The sequence below is a fragment of the Protopterus annectens genome, chromosome 12.part0, assembly GCF_019279795.1.
Source record: "Protopterus annectens isolate FY-2018-M chromosome 12.part0, PAN1.0, whole genome shotgun sequence".
Taxonomy (NCBI): domain Eukaryota; kingdom Metazoa; phylum Chordata; order Ceratodontiformes; family Protopteridae; genus Protopterus; species Protopterus annectens.
The window spans coordinates 782,078,872-782,097,910 of NC_056746.1; the positions used below are offsets into that span (position 1 = coordinate 782,078,872).

At 45.0% G+C, this 19,039-nt stretch overlaps 1 protein-coding gene across 2 annotated transcripts in view; it reads right to left on the reverse strand.

Moving 5' to 3' along the window:
• The window catches only part of LOC122816798 (C-Jun-amino-terminal kinase-interacting protein 3-like), an 855,263-nt gene that overhangs the window by 309,851 nt on the left and 526,373 nt on the right, over nucleotides 1-19,039 (reverse strand). The window lies entirely within an intron of this gene.

Here is a 19,039-nt window from a genome sequence, read left to right on the forward strand (position 1 = left end):
GTGTAAACCCCAATATGCATGCTCCCAAGGCCATCCCCAGTATGGAGAACATTGATGTCTGTGCAGTGACAGAAACCTACTGCAAGCCTCCTGACAGCACACCAGCACTACCAGGTTATACCACATATCATGTGTCATGGCCCCAAAACCTGGAACAAAACATAAAAGGAGGGTGAGTATCCATATTCAGCACAGATACCCATACGTCCAGGTAACTGACAATGCACAAGGCATTGGTGTCCACCCATGTGCAACTAGCTGTAGGCAAGACTGCTGTACAGTCTGATCATGCTACAGACCACACTCTCACACACAGGAACCCCACCCAGCCGTCCTGAAGACACTGGACAGTATGAATGTCCCACCAAATACCAAACAAGGTACCACAAATTACCACATAGGTGGTAAACCATTATGTATGGAAGGAGTAATCATGGACCTAGGGACACAAGTGGACAGTAACCTGTTATGTGACACTCACATTGCCAATGTGGCTAGGAAGACTGTCTACATCTGACACCGTATCAGGAAAGGATTCACATCTACGTCAACAGAGGTCATTGTGCCCCTATACTGTTCTCTTATCACACCCATAATCTAGTACAATGCCTCATATGGGATGTACCTTACCTGACACCTGCAGCAGTTAGAAAGACCTCAAAGTTACCTCACCAAGAGGATAAAGGGTCTCAAATATATGTCATATGCTGCCTGGCTGTAGACACCCCAGCTGAATGCAGTCACATACTGCCTACACAGAGGCATTGCATGCCTGTTGTAGAAGGCCATGCCCAACACAGGAGTAATGGACATGCTCCACCCCAGAAAACTCAAAGCCATTGGTGCTGTGAGAGTGAGAGATGTCAACCTCAACAAATAATGAAATAGGATGTGCTGGTGGGACAGATACATAATCCAGAGGCTCCCCACACCCTGGACCAGAATCCCACTCCATGTTAGGCAGAGCCTCTCACTGACACTCTTCAACAGGAATCTTGCCAAGTGGATGGATGATTGTAGAGTTACACTGGGGGTCTTCACTGTGTCATGTCCAGACAGAGGCACAGCAAAGCAAATCATAAATGGCCATAATATTCACATAGCAAGGGGTGGCAAAAGCCACACACACTCTGGCTAGGCTAACAAATGCCCTAGGGTGGATAGCCTAGTATGAACCTATGAACCTATGAAGATACAAATTGTACAGGACACTAAGGATAATCCCAAGGCTTTAACAACTGATGGTAGGAACCGTGTTGGGAATTCACAGATATGCTCTGAATCACACAAATATCACAAACACACACACATATTGCCAACATACATCCTGACAGGTGCAGTGCAAACCCCCCCCCCAGAATGCAGAATATCTATGCCAGCAGACTGCTGGCCCCCTGACATTGCAGATGCTGAGGTAACAGCCAGCATCTACAAAGCAAAACACAGAGCAGCAATGGTATGAGATGGTGTCCTGGGCTGAGTGCAACATGGACTCCAAGATGAATGGAATGCCAAATCACACTACTGCTCAATGTCAGCCTTACCACAGAATATGTACCCAAAGAGCAGTGTACAACAACAGTGGTCCTTCTCAACAAAGGTGTTGCCTGAATGGATACTGAAAACTACTACCCCAGAATCCTGAGAAGCTCGGTCTGCACAGCTATGGAAAGGATCAGCATGTACCACAGACATAAAGATATTGGGGCCATACTGACACCGGACCCTACCCAGTGTGGCTTTCTTAAGTGCAGATCCTGCCCCTAAATATGTTTGACTCAATTGAAACAGTCATTAAGGTAATTGATGAGGGCAATGTGGTCCACACAGCGTAGCTGGACCTTGCAAAGGCTTCTATACAATACCCTACGTGTTCATTATAGATAAGCTCACCAGCTTAAATATAAACCCCTATGTCAGTAGAGGGGTTGCAAACCAGACCAAGGACAGAACAGACATGGTCAGACATGCTGCAGCCATGTCAGACTGCAAACCAGATATAACTGGCATCCCACAAGGCTTGGTCCTGGGATCTCCCTCGTCTGGTATATATAGGTTCATAGGTTCATACTAGGCTATCTGCCCTAGGGCATTTATAAGCCTAGCCAGAGTGTGTGTGGCTTTCACCACCCTTTAGGATGAGAATACTATACCCATTAGTTTGCTGTGCCTCTGTCCAGCAGTGATACAGAGATGATTCCTGGGGTAAACCTACGATCTCCCATCCACTCGTCAAGATTTCTCTTGAACAGAGTCAGTGAGGGGCTCTGCCTCACATGGACTGTCATATGTCCCATAGGTACAGGCAAACATGGAAGGACTGTGTCTGAACATGTTTGCAGAGGACTACAAACTGCTCACCATATATGATCCACCAGCTGACACAAGCATCCCACAAAAGGGCCACATAGAAACAGACAACTGGTGCCATAGCCATGACAGCAAACTAATTGCAGAAAAGTGTATAGTCAACCCCCATGGATATACAGTAAGTGCCCACCAATTACCACATAGGTGTTAACCCATTACGTAGTTAACATGTAATGAGAGACCTAGGGACACAAGGTGATAGATATCCTGCATTGGACAAACATGTGCTGTAGTGTTTACAGAAACATACCATATACCCATCTAATCATGAAGGTTGTCAGATCTAGTTAAGGGGAGGTCATTGTGGCTCTGCAGTCATCCTTCATCAGCGGTACAATTGACTACAATAGCCCCTGTGGGATGTACCTCAGCAGACACCTCCATCAACCGTAAAGTCCCCAACAGTACCTCACCAGGAGTATCAAAGAGCTTGCACAGATGCCATGTGTTGCCTGTGTTGCTGGTATCAATAAACATGCTGCACCTTGTACAATCTGAATGGCAGTGAGCTACGCACATGAGAGACCTGAACCCCAGCACTGACTTACATAGGACAAGCTGTACTGCATGATCCATAACACAGAAGCCACCCCCACCCATGAGTGAACCCCCAGTACAGGCTACCCATAGAGTCACTTATCAATCTTCCTCAGTAGGAATCTTGATGAGTGGATGGGAGATGGTAGCTTTATCCTGGGTATCACTGTCATGTCACAGGTAGACAGAGGCACAGTATACTAACCATGACATATGTCATGGCAAACTCCACTTACAATGTGTGTTGAAGGACAAACACACTCTCCAACTAGCATTAGACATGGACTAGGGCACATCGCTAGTGTTTGCAAATGTACACCTATGTTGTGGAATACACTACCAATGTTGGACAAGCCTGGTTTAAGTAGTTCATATCTGAACAGAATGCAACATGGTCAGATGTACACAACCGACCCCTAGCCAGGCTGTTGTGCTCACTATCGAAATGTAAAGCAGTGATAGCACTAAATTCCAGGATACTGTCCACCACAGTCAAAGTACTACCAGTACACTATACAGTACTACAGTGTTAGGTCAGTGTGAAAGGATGTTGACAACTGTATGCAAAGTATCCCATGCAAACACTGCAGGCACAGTATAATCCTGTTGTGTTCACACACAAAGCAGTTGTACAGTAACTACACAACATGACACACAACACACAACCATAAACGCGTGATATTTGTTGAAGTTCACACTCATCCACAAATGTGGTGGGCTGCAGAGTTCAACATATGGAATGCTCACACTGGGCATGCTCACACACTTTGATAAATGAGACATATGTCAGACAACATGCCATGGGAAGGCTGAACTGGGCATGCTCACACACTTAGGCCAAATCTCAGTTTAGCAGTTGGACACACATATCTGGTATTTTTACGTGTTATTCCAGGAACCAGCCACATTACAGCAGTCTGCCCAGTGCACACAGTTAAATGACTACAGAGACATACGTGATATATTGGATCCCCTCCCATATGCAAACATCTTCCACAGATGCACAAGTTGTTGTTCATACAAACAGGGAATGCTATGGCAATAAAGATGTGCAAACAGTCTATCAGCAACAAATAATGTGCATTTGACAATTAAACATATGGGTGTAGAGGGCAACACTAGGCTGTTTGCCCTAGGGAATGACAGCTTAGCCAGAGTGTGCTTGGCCTCCCCACAGGATGCACATTCCCCTTTCTAAACACCGATGATGTCAGCACCCTATAAGTACAGCAGGAGAAAAGAAATCTCCCAGTAATGCGAATAGCGTGCTCCGCTAATGCGCCCGTCACAAGTGTCATAACATAGTTAGGTAGGAGTTTGAATCCTGCAAATGCTCAGTGTGTGTGTGAGTGGGGGTGGTGTGTGTGTAAGTCTGTGGGAGAGAAATGTCCCTTTTGGCAACTGGGAAAACACACTACAGGATGCACATTCCCCTTTCTAAACACAGATGATGTCAGCACTCTATAAGTATAGCAGGAGAAGGAAAACTGCCCAGTAATGTAAATAGCGCGCTCTGCTAATGCGTCCGTCTCAAGTGTCATAACATAGTTAGATAGGGGTTTGAATCCTGCAAATGCTCAGTGTGTGAGTGGGGTTGGTGTGTGTGTAAGTCTGTGGGAGAGAAATGCCCCTTTTGCCAACTGGGAAAACACACTACAGGATGTACATTCCCCTTTCTAAACACAGATGATGTCAGCACTCTATAAGTATAGCAGGAGAAGGGGAACCTCCCAGTAATGCAAATAGCGCACTCTGCTAATGCGTCTGTCTCAAGTGTCATAACATAGTTCTGTAGGGGTTTGAATCCTGCAAATGGCAAGTGTGTGTGTTTGGCTGAGGGGGCTTAGTGTGTGTGCAATTGTGTATGAGGGAAATGTCCCTTTTGGCAACTAGGAGAACAGACTACTGGATGCACATTCCCCTTTCTAAACACCGATGATGTCAGCACTCTATAAGTATAGCAGGAGAAGGAAAACCTCCCAGTAATGTGAATAGCACGCTCCGCTAATGCGTCCATCTCAAGTGTCATGACATAGTTAGGTAGGGGTTTGAATCCTGCAAATGACAAGTGTTTGTCTGAGGGGGATTCGTGTGTGAGAAAAATGTCCCTTTTGGCAACTAGGTGAACAGACTACAGGATGCACATTCCCCTTTCTAAACACCGATGATGTCAGCACTCTATAAGTATAGCAGGAGAAGGGAAACCTCCCAGTAATGCGAATAGCGCGCTCCGCTAATGCGTCCGTCTCAAGTGTCATAACATAGTTAGGTAGGGGTTTAAATCCTGCAGATGGCAAGTGTGTGTGTTTGGCTGAGGGGGGTTAGTGTGTGTGAGGGAAATGTCCCTTTTGGCAACTAGGAGAACAGACTACAAGATGCACATTTCCCTTTCTAAACACTGTTCAGCTGAAGGCCATGGCTCTGGCACAAGTTGTCAGTTTCTATGATGCCCCTTTGGAAGATGCTTGTGGCGGCTGGAGAGTCGATTATGGTGGCCTGTTCGCAGTCATCTGCATATTTGGTCAGCCACAGTCCGTCCGTGTTGGCCTGTACCTCCAATAAATATATACCAAACAAGAGAGGTCCCAGGACTGAGCCTTGTGGGACACAACTCGTAACTGGTTTGCAGTCTGGCATGGCTCCAGCAATTCTAACCATGTGGGTTCTGTCCTTGAGCCAGTGTGCAATCCATCTAGTGACATAGGGGCTTATATTTAAGCTGGTGAGCTTCTCTAGAATGCCCAAGTGGGGTATTGTTGTGAAGGCTTTTTGCGAGGTCCAGGTAGGCTGTGTGAACCACCTTCCCTCGCCAATGGCCTTGGTGACTGTTTCAAAGAAATCAACCAGGTTAAACCTGGTAGTGCTGGTGTGCTCTCAGTAGCCCTGAACCAGGCATCTGTTACTGCACAGATATCGATGTTCTCCATGCCAAGGAGAGTTTGGTGCATGCATCTGGAGGTTTAGACTTCTGGCGTTGGGTAGCATTACTCTTAGTTTCTTATCCCTTGTGATACCTATGAAGGTGGGTTTGTCATTTGAGCCTTGCCTAACATAGGCACTATGGGGTAGCAAGAGCCTTTGGCAATATCTGAAAGCCCAAGGGTGACAGGTGCAGGCCGTCCCTAGTGAAGCAGGTAGTTCAACAGAAGATGAATATGTGAAGGTGTAGTGCCTGTGATTAGTTAGCAGTAGCATATATGACTGCTCACGTGGACACATGCCAGGTAAGCCATATGCACTGTGTCACAGGCAATGTACATGTGAACAGGACAAACAGTGACATCCTGTCAAGTGGGACATGGACATACATATAGTAAGCTATGCAGATGGCACTAGGAGTCCACAGAAGCTCTATAACTATGCATTGCAGGTGTGATCAGTATTCCATGGTAATTGCAAGCAAACATGCATGCAAACAAAGCTACAGTAAACAGGGCTGCATGTAGTCCATTGTACAACAAACAAGCTGTACCACTTCCAGTAGGTAACACTGCAAATATGCAGGCACTATGCACATGTACATGGAAATACACGGGTCAGATGGCTAGGGTCCAGTCTCAGCGCACACAAGTGTACAGACCATGTACTGTCAGGATGTACAATAACTGGATGGAAACCCATGTGCTCATACCTGCAGTAATACACATGTCAAATAACAGACACTGAGCCTTCACTCAGTGGTTCCATACTTAGTAGGATGTATGCTACCTGGCCTGCCACCACAGTATCCCTGACATATATGGGGACTCTCCCTCCTGTGACAGTTAGTTTTGTGTGTTGGGGCTGTCTAGCATGGTATGAGATGTGAGCATGCAGTGCTAGGGTGCTCCTGTGTGTCCTGTACCAGTCGTGTAGTACTGCACACATATCAACATCCTCAAACATCTGCATTGCAGAGTCCAGTGTGGGCAACATGCCACTTGCAATTTACATGGCCATCATTGCGTATTACTACATTCATTACCTTATCCCCTGTGCTACCTATGTATGTAGCCTTCTGTTGACATCATTACCACCAGTATGCCAAAATGTGCAGATGATACACTATGGTACTTACCATGGGTGTAGACAACAGTACATGACAATCACACACTTACTGCACCAGGCATGCTGTGATATACCCACAATTAATTCAGCACATAGTACTGTTAACAACATGATACTATTACTACACATCTATGTGGTCACCCTGAGCATCAGCAACATGTTAACCTGTACCTGCACAGTTGTTACAGATTGCAGGAGGTGGCACAGTTTCATCATATGCACAGGGTGTGAACTTGGTATGCCTGAGTCAGCCACCGATACCACCGATTGACATGTATGTGTATTTGTGTTGGTGAGGGACAGCAGTAGAAGGTGGGGCAATGTTGATGCAGTGTGTGCGTGTATGCGGTAGCCCTAGGTGTTGTCAATTTGCATGTGTGTATGGATGCACACAGTTCCACCTCATGGCTGCCATATACTGGTGTTTGTGGACAGCCACAGACTGTACCTGCCAGGTCATACAGATCAGTGTCTCTGCCACGGACACGGTACCTGTGCCTTGCAGGGGTGCTACGGACCGTATCCGGTACAAACCCTGACTGGGTACTGGCATCAGAAGCAGGTGTTCATTGAATGGACACAGATCCCTGTCGGGCCTGGCCAGAGCCACGTGCACGTGGTCTCCTGGGGTGGTCTGATGACAGCACAGACCCAGCATTGCTGGGGCTGCTACTGGCACTACGTGGGCGGCCGCGGCCCTGTTGTCATCCGCGACGACTGCCAGCTGCTGCTGTTGCTGGCATAGGGCCACGTCGACGCCTCAACCGCCCACCATTGCCCTGGCTCATGGACATGTAGTTGTGGAACTGATCTAATATGTCCCCACAACGTCTGTCTATGACATCGGTGAAATCATGGATGGCAGCCGCAATGTCATGCATACTGTCAGTCATGGCTGTGCAACATGCTGTCAGCTCCCTCAGACCCTCTCTGGTGTACCGTTCCATACGTGACTGTGCCTGCATGACAGCCCAAAACATAGCTGAGGTTGTAAGACCTCTGTGGGCACGTCTGACAGGGGCAGTACGCCCACGGATGCTCCCACGAGAACCCCTGGACATCTGTCTGTGTGGTACCATCTCTGGGCCATGGCCATGGCTGCTGTGTGGGGAGACATGTGCCACAGATACCACATTACCCTGGTCAATGCCCACTGTATGCTGTCCATCACCTAGGGACATTGGTGACAAAGGGTGTATTGGCAGAATAACTGCGCATTGATAGGGTCGACAGCTGTGTACTGTCAATCGGCTGTCCAATGGCGGACCCTGGCATACCTTCCTGTGCCATTACACAGATGTCATCATTATCAGTACCCACGGCACCTGATTCAGGTTCCCTGCTACATGACACCAGAGCAGCACCAGAACCTGTGGGAGGGAAACAGGAAACACAGTTTACAATGTCTACACATTACCAGAGATGCACACATGCACAGGCGCACACATGTACACATGCACAGGTGCACACATGTACACATGCACACATGCACAGGTGCACACATGTACACATGCACACATGCACAGGTGCACACATGCACCCATGCACAGGTGCACACATGCACACATGCACAGGTACACACATGAACACATGCACACAGTTTCACACAGATGTACAGTACTCAGTATGCGTGATATCAACACACAGACACAGACACACCTACATGCATACAAAGAGCACTACTAAGTGAGCCAAATAGTACTATTACTATCAAGACTATTACAGGAATTGTTAATACACACTCACCACCATGGATAGGCTGCATTGCTGTTATACCAGAGGGACCTGCAGACGTGAAAAAACTAATGTCAGTGGGCACAACTGTGCCATTGTTATTGAGTATGATACAGGTCAGTAGTACAACAGTCGCCTTTCACAGGTCAGCTGCTAATATTGAGGATATCACACTTGCACATTAAATACTATGGTGACAGCTACAAACCAAGGACACACCTCACACATGCATTAACTACCAGTGTACACAACAGTCAACTATACATATGGCATATTACCTGCATGTTCACTGTCTTGCTGCTGCGTGGCTCCAGCCTCCATCATAATGCATGTCTGCTGCTGTTGTTGTTGCTGGCGGACTTGAGCCACTACACTCATGAGTAGTCCCTCCAGTCTGGTGAGTGGGGGATGTGTAGCCACCCCACCAACTGTGGTGACCTGTTGCCTGTGAATATCCGACGCACGCTGACGGACATGTCTGATTAAATCACTGCAGTGATGTCGTACCGGCTCATATGTCCTATTATGAGTGCCTATGTCATTTACCCGATGGACAAGGTCTTGCCACAGTGCAGCCCTCTCCTGCTGATTCTGGCTGGTGCGGGAAAAGAGTATTGCATAATCCCGCATCAGGCTCTGGTGTATCTCCTCATCCTCAGCTGTGGAGTAAGTGGGATTTCGCGGGTGGGCCATGTACCTGAGAAAGAAAATAACCTGATATCAGCAATATATGTCAGCAGAATTTGGCACACATACTACACATGCTACTCGACTGTTATGATACAACATATCTCACATATATAGCATCTGTCTGTCTATTGGTGGATACACATGTAAATGGTCAGGTATCAGTGCTCAGCCAGCAACTGTGAAACAGTACCTGGCACACTCCATACGACATACTACCAAACCCCAGCAGTCAGAATACTGATTCAGGTCAAGAGCACCTCCTCACTTTGGGGGTTTGTATCTAGGTACTGTATGGCCTACAACATCAACTACTGTGAGCTGACCACACACTGATTGCCCTGGATATACATTTCCCACCTCCACCACCAGCACAAACGACTATAGTGAATAACATTACAGATGCAAACTTTACACTTTGTAACAGTGACATGGTATCCTTTCAGCCCACTGGGCCAGTGGCAGATACAACCCACAATGCTGACCTCTACACAATTGCTTTCTACAGACATCTCTGAGAATGCATGGATCATGCAATCCCATATATGACCAAGACACTCTCCACAAAGGGACAGCATCCTGTCTGGTGGACCCCAGCCATAGACAGATTGTATTACAGAAGATGGAAGCTACTGCAAGACAGAGCATAATTCCATAAAGGGAGGGCATGTCTGAGCAGCACTAGTAAGGATCTATTTTCCATCATACAAACATCCATGGGCAACTTTGAGAGGGAAATCAAGAGGGACACTACAGATAACCAGAAGGCCTTCTTCAGTTATGTTAGCAACCTGGTCAGAATCCATCCTCTATGCCCATAGTTAGTACACAACAACAAATATTTCACTGACACCACAGATATTGACAACATTGTGGCAGACAGGTTCAGTGCAGGTGTCACCCCGCCCTCTCACCCAAAATAAGACATAGTTATCCCAGCTGACTGTAACCTCCCTGTCATCACAGATGTCCAGGTGAGAGCCACCCTCAGGACAGCAGAATACACAACATGAATGGGACCTGATGGTATCCCCAGTTGCATGCTACATAAACTCTGACAGGAGCTAAACATACATATAGAAGTGCTATGTAACACTAGCCTGACTACAGGATATGTACCTGCACACTGGCGCACAGCAGCAGTGGTTCCACTCCACGAAGGAGGCACCTCAACATACCAATACAATACAACACAATACATTACATTACAATACAATAATATACAATATGCTATTGCCCCTGGGACTACAGCAGCGTACTGTTCTGCTACCCTGACCATTGTGACACATGTGGTGTGATGGTACCTGCTGCTGTCACACAGTTACACAGGGTGACTCATATGGCATATTACCTATCTGACTAACATTCAGCAGGGGTATGTGTGACATGTACTCATGGGGAGTCTTGCTTCTTAACACTGTGTGGTTTATTGCAGAGTATGTCTTATCTGTGGGTAGGAACTTTTACCTCCACATGTGCACTCTATTGCAGTGGAACGGATGACACACAGCAGTCATTTAGGTTGCGGGTGGTGTGAGGTGTTACTATGGTTGTTGGACATCTGTCATGGGTGTGACTTACATATGTAAATCCGGGAGTGGTAACCTCTATGTGGGTAGTATATGTGTACTCTGTGGTGTTGTCAGTCACTGTGCATTGGTAATGTGTTTGAGTGCATTGTCACAGTGTTGTGCATGTCACTGTGTCCTTCTCCATATCTGTAGCTGTCATGTGAGGTCCATACCATGGCATCCATTATGTGGTGTGGAGGGGTACACCGACCTACATGTCCATAGCTGACACACCATGTTCGCTGACACATACCATGTGCAGGTATTCCAGGGATAGTGTGCCACTGTGAATATCATTGGGGCCACTATTGTACACATTTATGACCCTGTTCACCCCTGACACATGCAGTGGTGGGCAGCCAATCACATATCTGGTGGTTACTGGTGTAGATGATTTGAAATGTGGTATGGTACTCCGGTTTTGACACTGGTGTTCACTCCATGCCTTTGTCACCAGGCACCTGTTGCAAAACATCTGTACACATGTGCCTCACTCAGAATTTATATACATCTCTCTCTCTCTCTCTCTATATATATATATATATATATATATATATATATGTCTGTATACATATACACATATATATATATTGATGTACATATATTGCTATAGATGTGGAGGGGGGGACACAGAGGGGGTGAGAGTGACAGAGGGGGTGGGACAGGGTGTGTTGAAGGTCGTCATATACAGTCATACCTGTAGATAGTCAGATCAGTCTGTCTATGTATATGTATCTACATATATCTATATCTGTATGTGTACATTGCATATATATGTTTGTACAATATTCTGTCTACATCTGTCTATGTATTCCTACATCTCTCTCTCTATGTATGTATACATATATGCATATCATATATATATATATATATATATATATATATATATATATATATATATATATATATATATATATGCATACATATGTTGGCATACATACGTATCCATATGATAGACAGGTATATCAACATGTTTGTCTACCATACTGTATACACACACTAACATACTGCTAAACATACATAACTGTGAAACCTACTTTGTACATGGCACTACAGCCTACAATCAACCAACACTGATATGTGCACATAGATGCTCTCACATACAAATGTAAGTACAGCCTTCACTGATAGTTGCTGTATGTCCCCTGCCCTTTACACATCTTCATATACATATGGATACAGACCAATGACACATATGGAGGGTTCACAGTATGTAGACCTTTATAGTATTACTTTACATTACCTGTGTTTCTCACAGCTGCTTGTGTTGCCATCTGGTTCTCTGTCCTGCTGCTCCACTTCCCAGTTCTCAGCTTTCAGGTGGCTGTTGCTGAACAATTTGTTTGTGTCTGCTTAATTGCAATTTTTTCTGTCTCTGTCTCTCTCTCACTCTCTCTGTCTGTCTGTCTGTCTCTCACGTCCTTCTCAGGGTGCAATGAAAGTATTGCATGTGTGGACTGGGAGTACAGCATACTTTTGTAGGTATCTGCATATGCCCATGTGATGACCTCTGCACCAATTGTTAGCCAGCATTTGCTAATTGCATGCAGCCAGTTGTGTACTGATTGCAGTTCTCACTGTGATTTCAGAACAGTGCTATAAAAAGGTATGTGAGATAGGCGTAGCCCTTTCAGATTTTAAGGGCAGGGACCATGCTGTTATGCTGTGGACAATGTTCTGTGAGTGTAAAGGTTGGTATCTCTCTCATATTTCCAGCTGTGTTGTAGATTAACATTCCTCCGTTCATTTCTCCAGTTTCCTGTACTAACTGTCTATGTACACTGACACCTACAACTACTACTACTGTTAATGTGTGTGTGTGTGTGTGTGTGTGTGTGTGTGTGTGTGTGTGTGTGTGTGTGTGTGTGTGTGTGTGCTTTCCTTTCACTTTTGCTTGCACTTTGTTGCTAAGGCTTCAATATTTGCCCTTTACAGTCACTACTTGTATGCCTGCTAGGTGTCCTGACTGTAGTGTGCTGCTGTAGCTTTCCTATTTTCCATGTACATTCACACCTTGGAATGCTTGCTATATCTGCTAGGGTGTTACAGCATGCAGTGTGGTCTGGCCATGGTGTGGGCCTTGACATCTATTAGGGTATTTGAGTATGCTGCTGAGCAGGCCCCAGGGACTTTCAGGTTAATCTGTTATCTGCCTCATGGAATGGTACATATCAGTGGGGTACACCCATTAAAATGTCTGGTATGCTGCAGTTGTGACTGTGGGTTAGCATGAGCATATGTATTACTACACTTATTCTGCCATGCAAGTGGTGAATACTTTCAGGACTCCATAGTTACCATTGCATGTGTTATACCTTTCTGCCTACTGTTTGTACATTTCACATGGAGTCTGTGGGGCATCCCTGTAAGTCATTCACTGTTGCTATGTCTAGGCTCTTAACTATTCAAATATGGTGGTGTCAGACCCGTCATGTGTACAGATATTTGCAGGTTGTCCACATTTCTGCCTCATATTTTGGTCAATATCTCATGCACACCTTTTTCTGGCAAATCACTCTGGGCTCAAGTCAGAATATGGTGACAAACATTCAAGTTTCAGACTTCATACCCTTCCAAACATCCCACAAAATGCAGATCCTGTTACTCTTTGAACTGTCTGCGTTTGTTGTAACATTATTTGTAATGTGTCCCTGGTTTTGGGCCTTTGCTCCACATATTTTATTACTTGGTCCAGATGTGTTCCTGTAAGAGGTTGTGGGGTATGGGCAGTGATTATCCTGCTGTGAATATGTGTGTGGCTTGCAAGGTGCTATAGTGACATTATTACCTACTAGCTACCAACTAGCATGGCTGTTTCTGTTCACACACTACTATTATGGAAATCCACTAGTTTTGATAGTAATTCTAAATGGCATGCTTTGTGTACTACACATCTATATTCCCTTTACATTCATTCCTACTATTACATGATATATTTATTTTAGCACAATGTTCTTGTATAAGAGTCATGGCTTAGTGGTAAATCATGCAGACTACTGTTTCCAAGGTCCTGGGTTCGGGACTGCCAGTGGGATTTTATTTTGAATCTGAACTGACTACAAGACATGTCAATCAAAGTGACTAAGGCACTTTTAAGCAGTTGTAACCGTGTTAGCGCTGGTTTGCGTGGAGCTCACGCATGCGCATTGGCGTTTAGCTCTGCGCACACAAGTGCACACCCGCTTACAACCGCTTAAACATGCTTACTCTTGCGCACACCCGCGCTATTTTCTTTGAAAGGAATGAAAATGGGGAGACAGAAAAGTGGTGAAAAAGGGGTCACAAACAGGGTAAGACAGTAGGGAAACAAGCTTGGGTTTTGCAGGAGGGATGTAGGTAAGGCCCATAGCTGCCCATTTCTTCATCAGCAACAGCTGTGCATATGTATGTAATTTGGTATGACATTTGAAACCTTCCACCCCTGAGAGAGGTGTCAGGACAACAATAATACTTGTACAGCCAATTGTAATTGATAGGTTCCATGTCCAGCAGACATGTGTGCGGAATGGGCAGCTATGTATGGGGCGTAATTTTTTTGTGGGTACAGAGTGCCCTTTTTTTTTTTTTCCAGGTGAGAGTGGTATGTCAGGTGAAGGAAGTCGGTACAGCTGGGGAGGTAGGTTGGGTAGGTAAACAGACAAAACAAACAAGACACATACAGGGGCGGTGTATGACACATGTGGGAGGGTTACACAATTGATGGGGACGGAGGTTTGGATATCCAGAGCCCATGAGCCCACAGATGGCAACAGTGGAACTGATATCCCCACCCATAGGCAGTTGCCACTGTTAATTCACTGCCCAGGACGGGGCTGTGCTGGGGGCTGTGTAGGCGGGGCAACAGGCATGCCCGTTAGTTGCGCCACCCGTGCCTCGAGCTGGCGTAGGGGCTCGAGAACAGAGTCCCGAATCTCCCTACGCACCACAGTCCGGACGCTACGGAGGGTGAGTTGTGGTTCTCCTCCGGCCACACTTGCAGAGGGGGGGTGAGCCCCATCTCCTGCAGCGCTTCCACCCGCAGGTGGCACAGGGCCACTGGAGGAGGGTCCGGACTCGGCACTAGTGTCAGGTGCACTCGCCAGCTGAGGTGGGAGAGGTGGGTCCGCTGGAACCCGCCTTCCCTGTCGTCCTATGTTTTACATTATGTCATGACAGTTTGGGTTAGTGACATATAATACCATTCACAATTAGTTGTAACAGCATGCATTAGTATTCCCATTAACCAAACACCCAGATATTCACACCATTGAACAGCATGCATAACACATGCATAATTTGAACAGAAATACACAGTCCAACAACATGCAGGGTTAATTGATGGCAACAGGCCATCAGGTGTGGATGTATGAACAGGGCAGATGCATCAACGGACACGCAAATATATATGACCCAACAGGATGAACGTCCAGGGGTGTTAATTGTGATTGCACATACCATTTTCACGTGGAATGGGTTATATGTGGTTATAGGGTGGCATAAAGAAAGTAATATTAACACCTTCGAATAACAATACATATGCTGTACATTTCTAATAGCTACAGTTATATACACACTACTGTTCTAACTACAGTTTCCTATATGATAACTATTTCAACTTGGTGATAGGACTGTTACTGCAACATCAATATACATTTTATTGTTCTTCATACACATTCATATCTAGCTTTGTTCAGCTACACCATCCTGCTACATTTGCTTTATATAGCTGTAGACAAGTGTGGATGTTTGGTATATCAGACAATCATCCTATCTGCATATTGCAGACTGAGAGCAACATATCCAGATTTTGGGATACACATTCCAGATGCAGCAACACTTTGAACAGATTTCGCTGTTTGGTTTTGAATCTCACATGCATTTCATTCTGTCTTGACTGCAGTATACTTTATTCAGGGGTTATTACTACTGTATTGCTGGATTCATGGCACTTTCTCACACTCTCTCACTTGTTTTCATTTTACTATTCAGGATGGTACTTACTTCTAGGCTTTATTGACATATTTTACCTGTAGTTATTACAATCCTTTCCAGCAGTCTCACTTCTGTCATGTTTCAGTATTTCCACAGGGATATATTTCACACATGTGATTTCATCATCTTCTGCAGCTATACTTTTCAGCCTGCTGCAGGTTGTGTACTATTTTCTTACAGGTAGGGCATTTTTATTTCAGAATATATGTCAGACAGTTTCATTTTTCGGTTTAACTTACAGGCTGAAACACACTTTTGTAATCAAGCAATACTTGCAGACACTTTCACACTGTTACTTGCACATTTTATTCATTACTGACTACACTGCACTATTTTGCTGACTGTCATACTTTTATATTTCTTTACAGTTACTGGTAGTGGATTACTGACCTGCCTGGTGGCGCAACCGCACCAGCCTATCGCCATAGGCTGTGCGGTTCGCAGAATGGACACTTGCAGCTGTAATATAAATGAAGTAATATTGGAATACACATCTCCATAATATCAGCTAGTTTAATTTCTTACATACATAATTAAATGTTACTTACTCAGTAGTGGGGCGTTGGGTGTTTGCCGGGCCTCCTGGATCCAAAGGTTCAGTTGGTCCTGCTTGCGTCTCTTCAGGTCCGCATGGTGGTGACGGACCTGCTCACCAGTCCTTGGAATCCCTGTGGCACTGGTGAGATCATGAGCCAACCGGTCCCACGCCTCGGCCCTGTATGCTCCCCAGAGGACCTGGCCCTGCATGAGTTGGGCCTCATGATTATGGACTAGGAGCCAGACCATGTACCTGGACTCATCAACACCCCACCTCTGTGCTCTAAAGCAACTACCCTCTCCTACTCCTGTCATTCTGCCTGCAGGTCAGTTCTACAATCGTTTATGTTGTGTATTCCCGCCTATGGTGCTTATATAGTCCGTTTTTCCTGCACATATCTGTGATTGGCCATTTTGGAATTGTATCAACTTCAGTAAACCTGCATTGTCATGCTCTAGTTTGTATTCATTCCTATATATTAGCTATTATTGCATTTAAAGGTACTGCTGTCATGGCTTAGTGGTTCTGTACCTTGACTATGGTGTATAGTATCCTGGGTTTGAATCTGGCCACTGCTTTTTATTTTTCATGTCTGTCTAGACATGCTGATGGGTGTGTCTGTGTAAAGGCAGTTTTGATACGGCTTGCTCAATGTTGCCCGTCGGTTAGCTTGTTTGCGCGATGCGCAGCTCCGCGCAAACGGGGTACGCTGCTTTAAGCCTCATTTGGCTATCGGCACGCATATTACACTCAGCTCAGTTAGGGGCACATAGATTTAGCGTGTTAGACCACTGCTCAGCTACGGGCACTCATTTTGCACCAGTTAAACCACTGCTCATCTACGGGCAGATGCACTCACTCTGTTAAACTGTAGCTCAGCTATGAGCACATCTGGCATTTTTTATTCTTTTGTTACCTCACATTTCTTCAATATAAATGGGCTATTTCATTACATTTTACATAAATTGTGGTTTTATGTGTACATATTTGTCAGGGACTTGTTTCCTGCTTATTTTGCAAAAAAAAAAAAATTGGTGTTGTGGGGGCTCGAACCATGAATGCCTGCTCTTCAGCCAACATCTCTACCGCTACGCTATTGCTTCCTGGCTTATTTTGCATATTTAGTTCTTATATGCTTTCCGACTGACTGCTAACTGTAACTGCGCTACGGGCACGCCCGCGCAAACGAGCACACTCACGGTTAAACATCTTTACAATTTTAAAAAAATATATAACATGTTCATTTATATATTTTATGTTCATAGTCTGTGGGGGCATGTGTTGTGTTTATTCACATTTCCGTGGACTCTGTTGTGGGTGTTTACTTTGGGCACTTTTACACTTCTGGGGGCGTGTCCGCTTGCAGGGCTCGGCCTATGGACACGCCCCTACTGTCTTACACGGACCATGTTAGACTTAGGTGTGATTCAGCATGCTCTCATGAATATGCAAAGCATGCTGACATCACTCCGTTTAACTGCAGCCTCCGTGTAAGAGTTATAACTCTTACACGGAGGCTTCGTGAATCCTTGTCACTTATCTTTACGCAATATCACAGTAGGGAGTAGGTCAGCCTCTCTGCAGCTTACAACAGCTTCAGCAAAGAGGTATATCTGACTTAAAACACTGGCTATTAAAGGAAGAGGAATAGAATCCTATCCAATCAACACCAAAGATTTGCAGGAATGGCCCTGGCTAGATTAAACCAGTCCTGATTACTCTCTCTCACTGGGAAACCGAGTGGCCTCTAGACAAAACATCTTACTGCAACCTGAACGTAAAAGGAACAGAAATTCAGCTCTATTACACAACAAAAAGGAAAGTAAAACCAGTTATACAGACTAAAGAGATATTAAATCAAAAGTGCAGAATTTAATTAAGAATAAACACATATCTTTTCCCAATATCACAGGAGACAGTAGGTCAGTCTCTCTGTAGCTTACAACAGCTTCGGCAAACAGGTATATCTGGCGTAAAACACTCGCTATTGAAGAAAGAGGGACAGAAACCTATCAAATCAGCAATACAGTTTTGCAGGAATTCCCCTGGCTAGATTACACCGGTCCTGTTTATTCTTTCTCACTGACAAACAGGCCTGTAGACAAAAGATTTTACTGTAAACTAAGGATAACAGAAATTCAGCTCTGTCACGCAACAATAAGGAAAGTAAAACCAGTTGTATGGATTACAGAGATATTAAATCAAAAGTGCAGAATTAAATTGAGAATAAACGCATATATTTTCCAAATATCACAGCAGGCAGTAGGTCAGTCTCTCTGTAGCTTACAACACCTTCAGCAAACAGGTATAGCGACGTAAATCACTCGCTATTAAAGGTAGAGGGACAGAAACCTATAAAATCAGCAATACAGTTTTGCAGGAATGTCGCTGGCTAAATTACACAGGTCCTGTTTACTCTCTCTGACTGAGAAACAGAAAGGCATGTAGACAAAAGATTTTACTGTAAACTGTGGGTAACAGCAACAGAAATTCAGCTCAGTCACACAACAAAAATGACAGTAAAATTAGTTGTATAGATTACAGAGATATTAAATCAAAAGTGCAGAATTTAATTGAGAATATA